This window comes from Chrysochloris asiatica, unplaced genomic scaffold, assembly GCF_000296735.1.
Source record: "Chrysochloris asiatica unplaced genomic scaffold, ChrAsi1.0 scaffold00370, whole genome shotgun sequence".
NCBI classification, from domain to species: Eukaryota; Metazoa; Chordata; class Mammalia; order Afrosoricida; family Chrysochloridae; genus Chrysochloris; species Chrysochloris asiatica.
The window spans coordinates 813,462-819,430 of record NW_006408888.1 but is presented as its reverse complement, the minus strand read 5'-3'; positions in this window follow the sequence as shown (position 1 = coordinate 819,430).

Genomic DNA, 5,969 nt, shown 5'->3' with positions numbered 1-5,969 from the left:
TCTCAAAGGAAATATCTGATCGGTAAAGGAAAAAAAAAAAAAAAGCATAGAATATAACGCATGCTCCATATACTCTGAAATACACACAGAAAGTAATTATATAAAAATGGCTAATTTGTGCAAAGGCTGTGGCATTGAAGAATAGAGCTTCTTTCTACAACCATCCTCCAAAAGAATTAAATGGCATATGAGTAGGAACACTTCTACAGATGTAGAAGTCTGCTTAGTCTATGTTTTCTCACTAGTAATGTGGAAATTTCAGTTTCATCATAATTTTTCAGAATGCTAAATTTGTTTATCTCATCTACTTAAATAATATGTAATAATATCTACTGAATGAGTAGGTAAAAGAGCTGAATAGAAATTTTCAAATGACGGTTCAAGAGACAAAATCAAATGCAATAATGAAAAGTGCAAATACTTGGAGTTAGAAAACCAAAAGACAAGAACACACTCAACTTTTCTTAAGCTGAAAAACTTCAAGCCTTGACCTACAATGTAGAAAGATTCTATGGACAAAATGTTGAATGATGCAGAAAGTACCAAAAGAAGATGGAAGGAATACACAGAGTCAAGCTACTAAAAAAAAAAAAAAAAAGTTAATGTTAAACCATTTCAAGAGGTAGCATATGATCAAGACCCAAGGCCCAAGGATACTGAAGGAAGAAGTCCAAGATGCACTCAAGACATTGGCAAGGGACAAGACTCCAGGAACTGATGGGATACAAATGAAAAATTTTAATCAAACTGATGCAACACTGGAGGCATTCACTCATCTATGCCAAGAAATTTGGAAGACAGCTACCTGGCCAACTGATTGGAAGAGATTCATATTTTTGTCCATTCCAAAGACAGGTTACCCAACTGAATGCAGGAATGTATGGACAACATAATTAATATTGCATGCAAATAAAATTTTGCTAAATATAATTTTAAAAATGGCAACAATAGTACATTGACAGGGAACTGCCAGAGGTTCAAGCCAGATTCAGATAAGAACACGGAACAAATTATATCACTGCTGATGTCAGAATGATCTTGGCTGAAAGCAGAACAATGTTTACATGTACTTTATTAACTACACAACATCTTTTGACTGTGTAAACCATTATAAACTATGTACAACAATGTGGATAATAAGTGTTCTTTAGTACTTAATTGTGCTCACAAGGAAACTGTACATAGACAAGAGGAAGTTATTCAAACAGAATGAGGGAACACTGAAAGGTTTAAAATTAGGAAAAGTGTGTGCAGGGCTATATTCTTTCACTATATTTATTCATTCTGTATGTTGAACAAATAATCCGAGAAGCTGGAGTGCATCAAAAAGAACATGGGATCAGGATTGGAGGAAGACTCATTAACAACCCTCAATATGCTAATGATACAACCTTGCTTGCTGAAAGTGAAGAGGACTTCAAATACTTACTGGTGAAGATCCAAAACCACAGCCTTCTGTATGGGGTGCTTCTCAATGTAAAGAAAACAAAAATCCTTACCACTGGACCAATAAATAACATCACGATAAATGGAGAAATGATTTAATCAGTCAAAGACTTCATTAAGCTCAGATGAGCCATCAACACTAATGGAAACAGCAATCAAGAAATCAAAAGAGGTATTGCATTAGGCAAATCTATTGCACGAGGCCAGGCCTCATTATAATGTTGAACAGCAAAGATGTCAGCTGGAGAACTGGAGTGTGTCTGAAACAAGTCATTATATTTTCAGTTACCTGATATGCATGTGAAAGTTGGACTGTGAATAAGGTAGATTGTAGAAGAATTTATGCATTTGAATTACAGTGTTGGAAGAGAATATTGTAAAGTATCATGGACTGCCAAAGAACAAATAAATCTGTATTGGAAGAATTGCAGTCAGAATGCTTCTTAGAAGTCAGGATGGCCCAAGTTTTTCTCTCATGCTTTGGACATATTATCGGGAGGAACCAGTTGCTGGAAAAGGACATCATGCTTGGTAAAGTGTAGAGTCAATGACAAAGAGGAAAATCCCCAACTAGATGGATTGGCAGAGTGGCAGCAGCAATAGGCTTTAAGTGTAGCAATGATTGTGAGACTGGTGCAAGACTGGGCAGTCTCTCTTTCTTTTGTGTGTATGGTTGCTATGAGTTAGTATCAATTTGACAGCACCTAACAGCAACAACACTGCATGCCAGCACTACTCATCTGATAGATTGTTGTATACCATGGTGGCTTGCATGTTGCAGCGATGCTAAAAACTATGCCATAGGCATCTTAAATACCAGCAGGGATAGCCATAATGGACAGGTTTCAGTGGAGCCTCCGTAGGATGACAGTATAGGAAGGAGGTAAAACAGATTATTTTTGAATGTTTAGCCACTAAAAATGCAATGAGTATCAGGAGTACATTGTCAGATATTGTTCTGGAAGATGAAAACATTATGAATAGCTCAAGAATATTGTCAGATATAGCCAGAAAATGAACCCCTCTAGTCTGAAAGCACTCAAAATATGACTAGGGAAGAGCTGCCTACTCAAAGTTTAACTGATCATATGATGCAAATTGAGTAAAGCTTTCAGGACTTTCATTAGCAGATTAGGGACAATTCAAAATGAGGAGAAACACTTGCAAGTATCCATTAATAATGGGAATATCGAATGTACAAAGTATAAATCTAAGGGTATTGGAAGATATAAAAAGTTAGATTGAACACATAAACATAGGAATTCTAGGAATTAGTGATCTGAAATGGACTGGATTTGGACATTTTGTATCTGATAATTATATGATTTATTATTTCTGAATAGAGAAATTCTTGAAGAATTACATAGCATTCATCATCAAAAAGAATATTTCAAGATATATCTTGAAGTACAACACTGTGATAGAATAATATCCATAAGAAAGATTGGAGTCCTGGTGTGGTGATGTTAATACTACTAAGATAGAGGAGCAGTCATATCAAAGGATAAAACAATCTGGAGAGAGGGCTTGATGGCGGCTAGGGTGGAGGTGCTGTGAAGTTTGCCATCAGGAATACCACAGAATACCAGGTAAAGCAGATCCAGCTCCAAAACTTGGAACCACATAACTAGGAATATTTAAAAGATTTTAAAACTTATTGCTAGTGGAACTTGTAGCAAATGTTTAAAATCCCATACTTTTGAATCTGCCAGGCTCGGTGGCCCCAGTCAACACCTTGAGAGAAACCAAATGTCAAGACCAGGCCGGTGGGGGGTGGGGGGGTGGGAGGGGAGCGTGGCTGGCACAGATACACCACAGAAAAACACCGCAGGAACATTGGAGCAAAGGTGGACAATACATTTTGTTGGTTTTGTTTTATTCTGAAATACGTGATTTTTGGTATCTGTTCATTGTCTCCCCCACTGTTTGTGCACCTCCATTCTGGTGACTAGAGGGGGTGCCACTGGTGGGTTCTTCTGCCATGCATGCACACTTATGCATTCAGCTTAAAAACTGGCCTTGAACTGTTATTTTATTTTTAAATATAGAAAAGGCCAGGTGAGGGGTGTAGAGAGGGAAAGACAGTTTAAAAACAAAACAGGCCAAAAATTAAATTAAACCCTGAAGTAAAGCATAACAGCCAACAGTGATATCTTGAAATCTCTCAGGCACTTTGAAGGCAAGAAGTTGAAGCGAGGACATTAAAGTCATAATCATATTAGGCTACAGATTTTGTTTTTCTCTCCCACTTCTCCCTTTTCTGCAATTATAGACTACAGTATTCAGTCTAGTTTTGTCTTTTTGTTGTTGTTGTTGCTATTTTATTTTTTTTTTTGGCTGGTACTGTTTTTCTGTTTTATGCTCACCCTTCTACCTTTGGTGGACTCTTTCTCTCCATATATTACCCAAGAAGAGACAGCAAATGCTGCCATAGAGTCAAGCTAAACCACAATCTATAAAATACCAAAATCCAGGCAAGAACCAATACCAACTGCCATATACCAGGGAGACAGACAACACCTGTGAAATTCACTCTGAGTTAAGCAATGAAAAGAATGAAAAAGGAAGCCCACATCCTGATCATATCTACCTGGAATCAATCAACATAAGAAAATACCAAAACACATACTCAATGAAGTATTAAAGCCACAGATAAACACTAAACATATCCAAGAAGCAAAAGTAGATGACCATATAAGAACATGCCCAGTAAAAAGATAAAATGTCTGAGACAAATGACATAGAGGTAGACCTGGAAGAGTCCAGAACAGAACAAAACTTTAAGAACAAATTCAGAGTATCTGGGAGGTCAGTCTATGATCAAAAGAACTACAATGTGACAGAAGGTAAACATGTAGGAACAGAGACTCAGGTGGTGAGAAGGTCAGGTAGATTACAAGACAAAATAGACTGAATAAAATGGAGGGAAAACTTAATGAAATAAAAGGTAACCTTACAGAAAAATAATACGTCACAACATACCTAGAAAATGAAATTCGAAGAAAAACATGGAAACATTTAAAGAATGAGGAAATTGACCCATTGGGAAAACCCATAATGGCAGCAATTAATCCATACCTATCGATAATTACACTGAAGGTAAATGGATTAAATGTACCAGTTAAGAGATGGAGACTGTAAGAATGGATAAGAACATACGATCCTTCATTATGCTGTCTGCAAGAAACACACCGTACACCCAGAGACAAACACAGACTAAATGTCAAAGGATGGAAAAAAAATATACCAAGCTAATTGCAATAAAAACGAGCAGCAGTGGCAATACTAATCTCAGATAAAATACATTTAAGACAAAAACCAGCATAATAGATAAAGATGGACATTATCTCATGATTAAAGGGACAAGTGAACAAGATGACATAACTATAATGAATATCTGTACACCCAATGAAAGAGCTGCAATAATAGTGGCCAATTTTAATACACTGCTTTCTAAAATAGATAGAACAACCAGAAAGAAACTTGAAAAAGACACAGAGGAACTAAATAACAGAATCAGCAAAACTGGACTCCATATATGTGTACAGAGCATTCAACCCAACAACAGCAAAATACAAATTCTTTTCCAGTGAATACGGAACATTCTCCAGAATAGAGCATGTGTTAGACCACAAAACAAGCCTCCATAAATTTGTTGTTGTTGTTGTTAAGTGCTGTCGAGTAGGTTCCGACCCATAGCGACCCTGTACAGGGTTTCCGAGGGTGTAAATCTTTACGGGAGTAGAAAGCCTCATCTTTCTCCCGTGGAGCGGCTGGTAGTTTTGAACTGCTGACCTTAAGGTTCGCAGCCCAAATCGTAACCACTACACTATCAGAGCTCCTTTCCATAAATTTATAAATATCAAAATACTACAAAGCATCTTCTCAGCCCACGATTCTATCAAATTAGAAATCAATAATAGGAAGATCAAGGAAATAAAGACAAATACATGGAAACTGATAACACCCTGCTGAAAAGCGACTGGGTGGTAGAAGAAATAAAATGTGAATTCATAAAGCTACTAGAAACAAATGAGAAAACACAACATACCAAAATCTTTGGGGCACAGCAAAAGCAGTGCTGAGAGGACAATTTATTGCAAAAAATGTACACATCCAAAAAGAATAAAGAATCAAAATTAACAAATTAACACAGCATTTCCAACAATTAGAAACAGACCAACAGAGGGAATTTATAGTCATCAAAAGAAAAGAAATAATAAAGATATAGCAGAAATAAATGAGATAGAAAATAAAAATGATAGAAAGAATCAATAAGACAAGAAGCAGGTTCTTTGAAAGGATTAAGAAAATTGACAAACCATTGGCAATCCTAACAAAACAAAAGAGGGAGAAGACACTAATAACACAGATTAGAAACTACTTAGGCAATCTCACAATGGAACTATAAGAAGTAAAAGCATAATAAGAGAATACTATGAAGAGTTGTACTTCAAAAAATTTAAAAACCTAGAAGAGAAAGATACATTTTTAGAAAAAAACGCCCTACCTAAACTTACACA